A 15,187-nucleotide genomic window follows, 5' to 3' on the forward strand; every position below is an offset into this window, starting at 1 on the left:
TGGTCGGTCCGCTATGGGCCCCACAATGATGTATGTGTTTCATCCATATCATCCATATATTTTTCTAGATCATTTTACGTTCTGGGACAAAAAATGAGGTATATTTCAATCTCAAGTGAACGACATTATAGGGAAGAGTGTAGAATGAACAATGGCTATTAAAAACTTTTTGGGAGCCATAAAAGTTTTGGATCAAGCTGATCTTTGTGTGTTCCCTTCATTTGGGTCCGTATGAACAACAAATTTGATGTCAAATAAACAGTACAGGGGGCCTTAGGAGCATTTTAACGGTGGATATCCCATCACTATTGTTTTCCTGTGGTGTGGTCCACTATGCATCACACGTGCATAAGGAAGGTCATGGGGCGGCAGGTTTGGAAGTATGCTTGTCGAAAAACCACCAAGGACATGAGAAAGAGAGGGTGCAGGCAGAGGAGCTCCACATGTGTGTACACATATGTAGAGTGTTACTTCACACGTGCATACACACATGTGAAGGAGGAGAGAGCAGTGGCCAGTGAGTGCTCTGTAAATAGCAGTCTTATGAAGGGTGAAGCTATAAGGTGGATGACCGTCCTTACTGCCTCGGTGGTAGATTCACACGGTGGATATCCGAGGGATATTTTAGTGGGCCGGATGTCGCTTCCAGCTATGGGAACTTCATGCATGTGGGGGCACTTGGAGCAATGTGGGCGGGACTCTGACTTTGAGCCCATCTCAATGCATGAGACGTATATCTGAACGGTCCATATGTTTTCCATATCATTTTATGGCATGTGCCAAAAAATCAATCAGTCTAAATCTCAGGTGGACCCCACTGCAGGAAACAGTGGTGAATGACCATTAGAAACTTTTTACGGACCAAATCGTTTTGGACCAAGCTGATAATTTTGTTTTCCGATCATCCAGTACTGTGTGACCTTATCAACAGGTTGGATGGAAAATTAACATTACATTAGACACCTAAGTTTTTAATGGTAGATGTTTAATGACCATTGTTTCTTTTGGTGTGATCCACCTGAGATTTGGATTTTCTTCATTCTGCAATGCATACTATAAAATGATCTTGAAAAATGGATCGACCGCGTAGATATGCAATTCATACATCGAAGTGGACCCACGGTCAGGGTCGCACCCATATCGCTGGATACGGTCGCGATCGGTTCTGATTTCTGAGGTCGTCTCCTCCTCCCATCAATTTTCTCTCGCTATTTTTCCACTTTCTTTCCTGATTAGGTGCGGCCCCGGCCAAACCCAACACGGTGCATCCCTGAATGTAGGGATTACATTGATGTATATGTTATATATCCACTCCGTTCATCCGTTTTTCCAGATCATACTATTATATGAACAAAAAAAAGGAAGAAGATCCAAATATCAGGTGGACCACACCACAGGAAAAATTGATAATTAACGATTAAAAATTTCTTGTGAAAGACAAAAGGTTTCGATGAAGGTGATGTTCGCTTTTACCTTTCATCCATGTCCATGTGATCTGATCAACATGTTAGATGGAGAATAAACATTACTGTAGGCCCTGGGAATTTGTTAATGGTAGGCGTCCAATCAATACTCTTTCCTATGATGTGGCCCACCAGAGATCAATATATACTTCTTTTATATATATATATATAAAAATACCGAAAATGATACGTAAAAACGGATGGACGGCCTGGATATACAATATATTCATCAAGTTGGACCCCACGCCGTGTTGGTTGAGGCAATTTCGGCACCTAATTGGCTCCCCTCCTTTGTCTACAGTTTTTCTTCCTTTCTTCCATCTTCTCAAAAGTAGTCACATACCCAGATCTCATGGCATCTTATTTCCAACGCCACTTTCATTTCCTTCCTCCCATCCATCCATCTAGAATGGACTAGTTGGGTCCAGTTGTTCAGATCATTCTCTTCCTCTCATGTTTCTCTGCAAATCGGTTATCTTAAACACCTCAATAACAACGTAGAGACATCGAAGAGCGAAACGGAAGAACGGCAAGACAAGCGTGACCAAATTCAAGCGGACCTCGATCATGCTATGTCAGTCGGAAAGAAACGGAAACCCCAAGTGGAGAAATGGCTCGTGAACGTCACCAATATCAGAGCTCAAGTCGATTCTATCAGATCGGAATTCGAGCAGCAGAAAACGTGTTTGAATGGTTGTTGCGCCGATCACTTCTCTCGCTACAAACTGGGTAAAAGGGTTGTTAAAAAGATCGAAGATGTCAAAAACCTCAAAATAAAAGGAGTCTTCTAAAAGGTGGCTGAGAGCCCTCGCCGGCCGTGGGTGTTGGAGATGCAAACATCGCCACCTTTAGGACAACAAAGCACATCTGAGCAAACCATGGGGCATATATGGCAATGCTTACACGACGAGGAGAATGGCGTCGTAGGTGTTTACGGGATGGGAGGAATTGGGAAAACCACTTTCACGAAAGACATAAAGAATATGTTCATTGGAATTGATGACTTCAACGTTGTGATTTGGGTTGCAATTTCACATAAATGAAGAGACGAGGGACATGTTGTTTGTGCGGTTGAAGAGTCTGAGGTATGTGCTCATCTTAGATGATCTATGGGAATAATTTACCTCGGATCAAGTCGGAATTCCAAAGCCAGACAAGCAAAAAAGATGCAAGATCATGATAACCACCTGATCGGTTGCAGTGTGTAATGCAATGGGGGTGGATGCGGTTCTGTCATTGGAGATTCGACCGGTAGCAGAGAAGGTTGTGGAGGAGTGCAGCGGATTACCACTTGCAATTAAAATAGTGGGACGGGCGCTATGGGAGAATGCATTGAGGGCATTGAAAGGATCATCACCTGAGGTTCCAAGTATGGAGTGTAAGGTGTTTCTTCCTTTGAAACTTAGTTATGATTGCCTAGAAAACGATAAGATCAAATCATGTTTCCTGTATTGTTCATTGTTTCCGGAAGATTATAATATAAAAATAGATCATCTAAACACATACTAGGCCGTGGAGGAAGGATTCATCAAAAATGTGAATAACTTGGAAGAAGCATCTAACAAGGGGCATGACATCCTTGAAAGAATCAAGGACGCATGCCTCTTGGAGGAAGGGTTTGTAGCTAATGTACATGTCAAGATTCATGATTTGCTCCGCGACTTAGCTATATGGATCACTTCACAATGGTTGTCATCATCCAACGAGGGCTCAGAATTCCTTGTGAAAGCCGGGGAGGGACTAGTGCAGCCACCAGAAGAGAAAATGTGGGGAGAGATTGTAAGGATTTCATTGATACGCTACAAAATAAAAGATCTCCAAATTAAGCCCGATTGCCCTAACTTGGTCTCCTTGTTTCTCAATGACAACAATCAATTATGTACCGTTCACAGTAGTTTCTTCGAGCTCATGCTGAAACTTCAGATCCTTGATCTAAGTCATTCTTGCATCAAATCTCTCCAGTGTCGTTATTGCTATTGTTGAATCTACGTGCGCTCATTCTAAGATATTGTAGACATCTAGTGGAGGTGCTAGCATTGGGAAATTTGAAGGAACTCGAACTTCTTGAGCTCTCACACTCTGGCCTCAAAAAGTTTCCTCAAGGCATTGCAAGCTTGGTTAAACTTCAGAGGTTAAATCTATCATGTTCTCATCTCCCCGCAGTTCCATTGAATATGATATTCAGGCTACCTAGTCTGGAGGATCTAAGCATGTTGGGGCTGGGATATGTTGATGGAGCTACTTTTGGTGAGGCTGTGACCATGACATGGCTGAGTTCTTTAAGAATCACCATGTCCAATCTTAATGGCCTCATCCCATATGGTTTGTTCCATCGATGGTTTTCAGGGTTGAGAAGATTCCATGTTCAGCTTGTCTATCAAGGGAGTGATATCCTCATGCATCCTTCTGATAAGCAGATAAGCATTTGTGGATGTCACAATTTCCCCTGCGGGATTGAGGGTTTGATAAAACATTCAATCTCTTTATTCTTCGAAAAATGCAGAGACATCTTGAAGTCTATGGATTCAGTGGAGTGGAATGCATTATAGACTGGAGAGAGGTTGAAGAATATGCATTGCAATGTTTACAGCAGTTGGATCTCGTTGGTTTACCAAACTTGGAGAAGGTATTCGATGGTGGAGCACCTCCACCGAACACATGCCTTCAAAACCTAAGAAATATATATCTTGTAGAATGTCCCAATTTAAGGTGTCTCTTCTCCTCTAGTATGGATGGTAGAACATCTACATCAGTTAGAGAAGCTTCAAGTATCGTACTGTTCCAAAATGGAGGATTATAGAAGGCGACATGCTGCTAGATAATTCATTCCCAAGATTACACTCCCTATATTTGGAGAACTTGCCGAAATTAGCAAGCATTCGTAGCCAGCGACTTAGTTTTGTATCTTTGGAAGAGATCCATGTAATTTCGTGTCCTGGGTTGAAGAAGCTCCCCCTCTTCTGTTCAAGCATCAATGAAATAAAAGGAGGAATAGCAGGTGAGAGAGAATGGTGGGAAGGATTAGAGTGGGAAGACGAGAATGCCAAGTCCCTCTACCCCAGCATTTATGAAAGTGCCTGATCACAGTTGAAGAAGCTTCCTCTCTTTGATGCGGAAAAGGTGAAGTAATTTCTTTCATTAGCTCATGTTTTACCTTGTGACAGACATTGCCAAGGATTTTAAAAGTTCGCGATACTTTAACGGGAAATTGATAAAGCGATACTACCATGATAATATCATGAGATATTCAAAATCTTAGAATATTTTAAATTTTTATGGTTATATGCAAAATTTATTAAAGGATTTTTTTTTTTTATGCATATAAATTCAAAATTTTGGAATTATTTATTAACTTCTAATAAATATTTTGTTTTCAGGGAGATTTTCTGAATATTACCATGAGAAGAACATCAAACTCTAAAATCTTCTGAGATATTCCCATTCCGAGAAATTGGTGAGAAGGAGATTTATCACTTTCTTTTTTATATTTATTTTGCAGTTATTGATGTGTTAATTATTGCGTTTATAGGGAATCACACCCTCTTGCATGTGGAAGCATTTCTAGTTCTTCACTTTTCCAAGCTTAGCATCCCCTGAGATCTAAAATGATTGCATGACTGACTGACTAGGGTGTAACTTTAACTGACGTGCACAGAATGACTTGATGTGGAGGAGATCTGCCCATCCACTCATGCAGACAAATGAATTCATGGGGAGGGGATCCACTGCTCCACTCATGCGGATGACTTCATGGGTAGTAGATCCACCCACCCACTAAGGTGGGCTACACAATGGGAAACAGTTTATGGTAAGTTCCACCATTAAAATCGTACAAATTATGTGTGGGTCTACTGCGGTGTCTATTTGCCGTCCAATCCACTCATCTAAGCCGCCATTCAAGGATGAATGGATTCCATAAAAATCACGATATCCCAATACTCATCCATGCCACACCACGTAAATTTAGAGCATTTAGGCATGACTTTACAATGTCCCCTGTCGTGTGGCCTAAGTTTTTGATTGGAATGATTTTCAAGGACTCGTGGCGAAAATCTGGTGACTTGCCTGATGGAAAGGGTGGATCTGATGTATGTTCGTCACATCAAGCGCTTAGCTTGAGGCAAGCAAGGCCATCCAATGCCCACGGGAGTCAGGCTAGCACAGTGCAGCTGAAATCTGGCAATCACATGATCCCACTACGTGGATTCTTTGTCTAAGATATCAAGTTGATCAGGCCATCAGGTGGACCGCAGTGGACTGCTGGTCGGTTTCTCTTTAACCATTCATTATTTTATAGACGTTTGGCCAACCTAATGATCATGCATTTGTAACCACCTCTGATATGTCAGTCTCTCCACTCTCATGAACAGCCAGCTCTACTTTTTTGTAGTATTTTAGTTTCTTTTAAGTTGTTTGGAGATTTTATTATGTTTCTAGGTATGGTTCAAGCCCAAATGGTTATAGAGGTGCTTTCTTCATTAAATGCATTTTATGTTAATAGACAGAGTGGTTTTAGGAAGTTTTTGTAAAGTGTGTGAGGTTCTCACAATTTCTTTTATGGGTTGCAACACATTGTAAGAACTACAAAGGTGTACCATGAGAACCTCTGGCCATACAACATAGGCTAGGTTGGGAGTTGAGAGCATGGGGTCTTGAATTATCCTACAGCCTACTCCAGCCTGCTCCAGTAAGGAGTTGGGAGTAGAAGGGAAAGTAGCTTAGACACAGAGATAATGATATATTGGAGTAAGGGTGGAGATGTACTTGGATGATCCAATATCATTCTAATTATCTTAAACCGAAGTGAACTTAGTAGATATTCTTTGCCTTGACTTAATGGAACATGTATGTTAACTACGAAAGCACATGTTCAATGCATTATCATGTAGTGTATGATATTATATTCTACTTTTTTATGCTTAGAGTTAGATGTTGATTTCGAGCAAGTACTTTATACATTTTTTGCTAATTGTTGGTAATGTGCCTTTTTTCCTACTTTATTTTAAGATGAAGAAGGCAAGACTCCTTTCATTGGCATAAATTGTAAATCTGCTAGATTCTCTTTATATGATGTAGAATGCATTATCATGTAGTGTACAATATTATATTCTACTTTTTAATGCTTAGATGTTGATTTTGAGCAGCAAGGACTTTAGACATTTTTTGCTAATTGTTGGTAATGAGCCTTTTTATATGACTTAGAAATGCGAAGTGTGTTGCTGCACTCTTTTTCTCTCTCCCTCTCTCTCGCTGTTTTTTTTTTTTTTTTGGTTGCTTATCATGTTTGGACAATTATTTTTCTACAGCGGCAACTATATTCTGATGTAGAAGGTGTCACAGATACATTCCTAGCATAGTTGGACCAAAAGAAGGTGGACCGTAAATTGATCATAACTTTTGATATGAGTATCATTATGGCGCACTAGACCAAGTATCATGAACCGAAACAACATGAGAACTCGAGGACGAGTTCTTTTGAAGTGGAGGAGACTAATGTAGAGCGGGTTGCGGACACTTTCATGTCCAAGATGGATCAGAGAAGGCCAAATCGGAGGAAGAAGTCATCAAGACCGTCAAAACCTTAAAACAGGCATATCTCGCAAACCGGAATGAGTTACTCGACGTAACATATATGATTTTAGTGTAGGACAAGCTACTTTAGCCAGCCAACCCGACTATGCCGGGTTGCCCACACCGAATTTGCGAGATTCCATTATATCGACGGCTGAATTCCATGTTTTAATTCTGTTTTTACTATAAATAATAAGTTTTAGTTTGATTTTAACTCTTCATCCGTTGGGCTTTAGGAGTTGCACCTAACGTGAAAAGAGCTTAGAATAATTAGGAGAACAGCTTGGTGAAGCCAAATAGGACACATACTATTTTTGGCCGAAAACCTTGCGCACTAGTAGACATCACGACTGTCTATAAATAGTAAGTTTACTATTTATAGTAAGTTGCGAATTCTAGGAGTTTTAATTATAGTTTGCTTTTGATTTCTCTCCTATTGCTTGGTATCCCTATTTAAAGGGTTGTGAACTCGTTTATTTCATTCGTCAATCAATTTCGAATTTTATAGAATTTATTTTCTATTTTTCTCGTTCTTTTCCTCGTGGATTCGAGGAGTCTCTATGAGGAGTCCAGAGAAGTTCCATGGAAACAGAACAGTTATCCCCCTGAGAAAGACGGTGCTCGTCCTCACGTCCTCCCCCGTGTCATATTCCCGTCGAGCAAATGTGTGGTGACATGGTGGACATCTATATGCAGAACATGAAGTTAAAATTTGAAGATAATTTTCTCCCATTGAAGAAATTGTAGAACAAGAAAGAGATGACTCTCTCTCTCTCTCTCTCTCTCTCTCTCTCTCTCTCTCTCCAAATTGACTTTTTTCCAGATAAATTTGTAGTAATCTGTGGGGTGTATTTGGATGCAATGTGGAATTCAATTGTAATGTTCTAGTAACTCTACTAGAGTAGAAGCATGGAAACGATCAAATTACAGTTACCTCCCTTTGTATCATTGAGAAATTGGCCTCCAAACCACAATGGCATTCCTTTCAAGCTGGAAGGAATTGTAACCGCAATTTGTGTGCTAGTTCCTCATTATGAATTCTAAGAAACATTGTCATTTATTGTTGTTTCCTCTTCGTAAAAATAAATTTTCACAATTCAATTCAGCTACGTGTGCCCATCTCAGCCTATCAGCTACGTGTGCCCATCTCAGCCTATGGCACAGAGGAATTGAAATACAAGATGTGCATGTTGGTCTATATGGATTCTACGGAAACAAAATAAAGCAGACACCCTACTCCGTCTGAAGCCTCCAAAGAACTTTTTGTTACTTATAGCAAATTTCGTTGAGCTTGTCTCTGTAATTAATTGCAAATACTGAGTTGTGTCCTAATAAGGTGTCCAATTTGTATCTCCTGAGTGATTTATACAATATAATTTAGTAGCTATGAGTTGAGCATTTGGTTGATGACTCTTGCTATTTGCAAGCAAGCTTTAGACCTCTCTTACAACCTCATTTGTGATAATCAGAGGTTGAGATCTGTATTAAGCTATTTTGTGCTTGTGTAAGAACAGTATGAAATGAAACATGCTACTGTGTTCAGAAAGATATCCCTTCACTCTAGGACTCTATTATCTTATTTTATTTTTTATATGTAAGTATTTGCTGGTGGCTCTCATGTTTATTGTTAACGTCTAGTTCAATAGTGTATCGTGCTTCTCCTTTCTCTTTTGACCAGTGTATCATATATTCCTCTTTACCAAGGTAACTCATGTTCTTTCTCTTTTGTGGCACCTTTTCCGGAAGGTATGATCAGATGTTAATATTGTTTTTCAACAAACACTAAATCCCATCTCTTTCTTGTTTAGTATTTCTTATATCTTTTTGTTTGCAGGAACCATTGTTGCGTCTAAGTTTTTATGTGCTAATGGAAGTACTCTTTTCAAAGTACGAGAGGGAACTATCAAGTTACTTGGAAAGTCAGACATGTACTATTTCAATCCTGAGCATCCTCCCTTGACTGAACCAGCTCAAAGGGCACTCAATTGGGCTCTTGATGAAAAGATGAAATCAGGTAATTTTTTTGAAACTATTTTCTCCTAATTTCTTTGTGCTGATTGTAGCTTCATTAGCTTCAAGGACGATTTCTCAAGTGTGTTTGTTTGGAAAAAAAAAGAATTTGGCATTTTGAGCTTTGTTTGCTTGGAGGATTGAATTTGGCATTTTGGGTTTTGTTTTCGGAAGGATTTTGAAGGTGCTTGCATGACAAAGGTGGGATTTTTGTGATTTTGTGTGGTGGGATTTTAAGTTTCTGTATCTGGGTTTTGTTGTTGGGAGGATTTTGAATATAGGAAAAAAGGTGGGAAATTTGAATCTTCGAAATGATGGTGAAATGGTGGTCTGACTGGGGCAGAATTTCAGGGTTTTTTTTTTTTTGAAGCTGAGTTTTTGCTGAGTGTTTTTATGGAGTTTGTGAATGAAGAAGCTAAAAAGCTGATCTTTTTTGCTTTAGAGCTCATGAAAATGGTGGTTCTGGGGTGAAAATATCAAGTGGGAGGTTTTCTTGTTGTGTTGCACTTGTTTCTCATCTGGGCTTTTACTTTTGTGTTTAGGTTAGTTTTGTGCATGGATTTTCATGTCAAAATTGCTAGCTTTTGGGCCATGGTGGTTTTAGTATATTATCTTTTACAGTGAGAAGAGGGTAAGAGGCTTTTGGAGTAGAAAAGAGGATGGAAAGGAGATTTCCTGTTTTGAGAAATGAGTTTGCTGGTTTTGGTATGGATGGAGAGCTCCAATGTGCAAGCCCTCTCCTTCTGGCATAAACTACGAAGGTCAGTTGGTTTTTTTTTTTTTTTTTTGTTCCCTTCCCTTCATGCATTATCTATTTGCTAGGTTTGTCTTGGCACAGCTTTGACATTGAATTATATATGCTTGTTCAGATTGGCTCGAAATGATTGGGTGTTTATTCTTTCCTCAATTCCTTTGTTCTTTTGAGGTTTTTTAACTATGAGAGTTTGACAACCAATTCTATGGAGAAAGTCCTTGTCAAGACATAGAGACTCTGTTCACCGGCCACAAGGTTCCATTTAACAACTGGCTCTGATATGTATGTGCACCAATTGGGAACTCCTCAGAAAGAAATTGGGAACTCTACCCAATCCATGGTGCTGGTTGTTAAAGGGCACCACCAGGCTCTGTAATCTGTATAGATTTTCCTATTGACTTCTTCTATGTTCTAAACTTCTAAACATTTTATAGGAACAAAAATGATGGTCATAACCTTTGTCTTTAAACCCATAATGTATTGGACGGTTGAACTGGATTGAGAGCAATGCTGCAGCTATTCAGCAAATGCCAAGAGCATTACAGGCAGCATTTGATAACAGATTTGATGGAGAGACATCATCCCCAGCTCTATGTTGGAACTTGGAGAACCTGAGAACGAAGTGCTTGGAATTGCTACAATGTATTAGAAGATTTGGAGCAGTTGCTGGCCTCCAAGACCTATTCTCAATGCTGCAGCTATTCAGCAAATGCCAAGAGCATTACAGGCAGCATTTGATAACAGATTTGATGGAGAGACATCATCCCCAGCTCTATGTTGGAACTTGGAGAACCTGAGAACGAAGTGCTTGGAATCGCTACAATGTATTAGAAGATTTGGAGCAGTTGCTGGCCTCTAAGACCTATTCTTAGGTGCCTGAATCATGGATGGAGAAAGCATTGCATCTTCAACCACCGAAAGCTGGGAGTCTAAAACCAAAATCCATGAATTCTATAAATATTCATACTTCAGCAGTCCGAGTAACAAAGAAAGAGGGCATTCAGAAAGGAATGCATGCAGCCAACTGATACTTTTTCTGAGGAGACAACTAATACTTTCAAAAGGAATGTCTCCACCAGAAATGGAAGAAATCAGCTTGAGTGCTTGAATAAGGATGAACTTTAAACAACACCGAAGATGTTGCATTAAAGTTCATATATGTATTTACTTTTGTGGATTTTCTGTCAAGGTCTTTTTTCAGTAGGAAAGGAGGGAAAGGTAAGTGTTTGAGCATGGATGTGATGACAGTTTGAATTGTTGTTACGTAGCGTTTAAGCATAGTATGATGATTGTTTGAGATGATTATCAATTTCATATTCCCTGCGTATCAACCATCACACCCTATTAGAGTACCAAAGCTTTTCTCTTCATACTCCAGATACAGTATGATCGAGAAATTGTTGATGCAGAAATTGTAGCTTTGCATGAACATTGTGATGAAATTTTATTCAAAATCTAGCTGTCAATTGTAATTCTTGCAGCAAGGTGAAGGGAATTTAGATTACTTATGGTTGATGACTTTTGTAACTTGCATTTAGTCCCATGAAGGAAGTCTGTAAAGGTGGCCTATTCATGTTTCAGTCTAGAAAAGACAGTTCATATCTCAAGCTAATGCAACCGTGTTTCTGGAATGCATCCCACAAATCCCCCTTGTAAATAGCGCCATTGTCATGCAGCTTGGCTGATGTTCTTGCTTCTCTGAGCAAATTCAATTTGCTTTATCTCTCCCATTGTCATGCAAATTCTTTATCTTTAAACACTCGGTCTTCGCACCAGGTTGAGTCAATACATTATAGTCAATATATTCTACCCCAAGTGGATGTAATTTTTGTTCTAATCAATAAAATTACAGATGATGTGCTTCCACCTTTCTCCAAATTTTTTAAAAAATAATAATAAATAAAAAATTATAGGTTTTCATTGTGTATGGAAAAAACTATAGAAAATAGATTTTTCCCCTTTTTCATCTGATCTGATGGTGGTTGTTTGAATCATTTGATCAAACTGCAGCCAAATCATATTGAATGAACCCCACATGGTATTGTTCATCACTATTGTCGCCATTTCTCGTGAGAACCAATCAGAGCAAGTTACATGAGATCTAATGGATCCGCGTGATGTATTTGAAGATTTGCAAAGATATACGAAGAGGATTTTATGGTAATATAGCTAGAGCGCAGCAATCGTGATGAAGCGGTCACAGGACAGATGGCAAAATAAGAAGCATAGTAGGTCACGAAGTGTCAAACGGTTGTAGTAACCGTCAGAACGTAGGAAGGATCTAGATGATCTGGGTAAACCTATAAATAGCGAAGGAATTTAGCAGAAAGATTTTTTATCATACCAGCCCAATCAAACTCAAACATATCTTTCAATTATCCTTTCAAATTACCAATCCTTTTACATTCCCTAGTGTAAATCGCTTTACTTTTCTTGCTAAGTCAATTACATTTCGTAGTGTAATCATTTACTTCTCGCCCACTATTTTACATTCTATAGTATAATCCATAGCGATTAATCAAGTAGTTGGCAATCTTAGCTAAAATTTGAGTCTATATTCATACACTGAATTCAGTTCTTCACTTGGAGTGGTATTCGCAGTTGTTCTCCACGACCGACTGTAAGAATCCCTTTCTAATTTCTATTTTATTTGTATTGAAAAGTCCTTTCATACGGAAAGCAAAGGCGTAACCTATCATCAGAGGACAAACCCTACCGTCTGAATATCGTCTGATCTTGTTTACACATTGAGCGAGTGGCTAAATAGGTAATTGATCTCATCAAATATAGGTCATATACTGCATATTTACCTATCTTAGTGCTTGGCGTCATAGTTGTTCGGTTGGAATTGAGCCACAAACTCAATTCTGGCATGCTCGCATTCCAACTGTCGAAAACCAACACCAGTAAGTTCATGACTTGATCTCCCAAATGTCTCCTATATATTGCGTCATACACGCCATGATGCGCCTCTTCAATTGTTGTCTGTGTATCACCCGATCTTTTTTAGTAATTCTCTTCAAATCTCTTTGCTCGATGGCTCGGACAATTACCTTATTCTCGTGAACATAGTTTGCATGAAGCGTCAACACGCACTGTTGGGAGAAGGATCCCTTCTCGACCACACACAACAATATCAATAAATTGAGAGAGAGAGAGAGAGAGAGAGAGAGAGAGAGAGAGAGAGAGAGATCTATAGCTCAAGTGGTAGACTAAGTGAAAGATACCTTGTTTCAACACTGAGGTCTTGGTATCGATTCCCTAATGGGGGTGGCTAATAGTGAAGTGTGAACTGATAGTAAGTGTACTAACAAGCTAACAAGAGAGAGAGAGAGAGAGAGAGAGAGAGAGAGAGAGATCTATAGCTCAAGTGGTAGACTAAGTGAAAGCTACCTTGTTTCAACACTGAGGTCTTGGTATTGATTCCCTAGTGGGGGTGGCTAATAGTGAAGTGTGAACTGACAGTGAGTGTACTAACAAGCTAACAAGAGAGAGAGAGAGAGAGAGAGAGAGAGAGAGAGAGAGAGGAGATGCAAACAACAACATAGATTTATGTGGTTCCCTTTTAATATATCCACAAATTCACACCAATCCACTATGCTCAAAGGTTTAAAAAAAAATAAAGAAACAACTTTCAATATAATGATGGCTCATATATATATATATATATATATATATAAACCCCAAATGAACTAGGTTTGTATAAAACTCCATATGAAATTATGAAATTGACCTCTGTGATGATCAGACTCCACAGATCCTAAGTTCCTAACACATGTCTCATACATAAATAAAAATGTTTAATACTTTTTAATTTTTAATCATCCAATAAATGTACCCCATTCTATTTGCTAGATAATTAAGCAAGTGAAACTCTTGGTTTATGATGCATCTAAAATTGGTACACATAATTCTTACAGTTTAATTTGAATGACTTGTATGCCATGTATACAATTGTTAAGTTCTTGCCTATCATTTATCACAGTTTGTCAGGGTATGAAGTTTTTCTCAATATTAAACTGCAGGGACAGACTCTCCGTCAACATTGAGTGTGCTGAAGCCATTGTCATTGCCACTGTGATGAATGGTAGACAATTGTTATGCCATTCCCAAAGCGCCCACACTTCCCAATAAGGCATGAAGAGCAAGGTTGAGTGGACGACTCGGTCGTGTGGTGAGGAGATATGAAAGCCCATTTATGGGCACGGATTGCCTGGTGACCCAGTTACTGGGATATTCCTGGTGGCCATACTCTGTGGTGCCCACTGTGTTTTTTCTACGCAGTTCTTCTGTTTTTCCGTATCATTTTATGGCATAAGCCTAATAATGAGGCATATTCAAAGCTCAAGTGTAGCACACCATAGGAAACAGAAGGGATTGAATTCCTACAATTGAAAACTTCTTGGAGGCAGAGGACACAATTTTTTATATCAAAATGAATAAACAGGAGGCAGGGGACACAATTTTTTATATCAAGATGAATAAACATCATGGTAGGCTTAAGAAGGTTTCAATAGTGGGTGTCAACATTTCTTGTGGTGGTCTACTTGAGCTTTGGATTTGCCTTGTTTTTGGGGCTCAAGCCCTGAGCGAGCAAAATGAATAGACAGCGTGGATAAAACACAAACATCTTGGTTGGCCAGCCAGAGTTGTGCCGCTGGGATATCCTTAGTGACACCAGGCAATCCACGCCCTGCATTTATACACCAACCTGGTATCGTGTGCATTTTTATTTTTTAGTTAGCTTGTTAGTATACCAACCTGGTATGACATTATGCGCTGACCCCTATGTTTTTTGCTAAGGTAATATTGATGGCATCCCAGCTGATGAATGGCACAAATATTGTACAAGAACGATAGTCCACACAAGTACATGGATCTTGTGAATGCTTATGGCTCATTTGGATATCACCATATAAATTACTTATTCTACTTAGAGCATTAGATATCTAACTTATTTGAGATAAGTAAGTTTGGTTTAAGATCAATTAAAAGTAACTTTCTTATTTAAAGTTATTTAATTACTTCAGCTTAATAGGTAGAAACTAAGATAAGTTATTTGAGGCATCGGTAGTTTATGTAAAGTAACTTATGATCCAAATGCATAAGCTATTTATGCCTATTGTTCAAAGTATTCCAGATATTATCGAAATATCCCTGTTATTATTTTTATCTCTAGTTTGGCAATACTAATAACACTAGCAACAATACCAATAACATTGATAATATTAGAAATTTCAGGTATCAACAATGTATCGCTAAGTATTGCTAACGTATCGATATCGTCATTGTATGACAAATATTTTCAATTATGTAAATTCTAAGTAGCGCTTGTGTCACAAGTGTATTGGTGATATCTCGATAATATCATCAACATATTGATATCACA

At 38.9% G+C, this 15,187-nt stretch overlaps 1 protein-coding gene across 13 annotated transcripts in view; it reads left to right on the top strand.

Moving 5' to 3' along the window:
* The first annotated feature begins 1,894 nt into the window (after positions 1-1,894).
* Positions 1,895-15,187, top strand: part of LOC131246284 (uncharacterized) — a 34,848-nt gene continuing 21,555 nt past the window's right edge. The window contains exons 1-5 of one of the 13 annotated variants that reach the window (XR_009171275.1): positions 1,897-2,548; positions 2,665-4,583; positions 4,841-4,917; positions 8,869-9,048; positions 9,666-9,805. The gene's annotated coding sequence lies outside the window, so the exon portion shown is untranslated. The other 12 variants (XR_009171279.1, XR_009171276.1, XR_009171281.1 and 9 more) reach the window with 12 other exon arrangements.

Source organism: Magnolia sinica, chromosome 5 (genome assembly GCF_029962835.1).
Source record: "Magnolia sinica isolate HGM2019 chromosome 5, MsV1, whole genome shotgun sequence".
Lineage (NCBI taxonomy): Eukaryota > Viridiplantae > Streptophyta > Magnoliopsida > Magnoliales > Magnoliaceae > Magnolia > Magnolia sinica.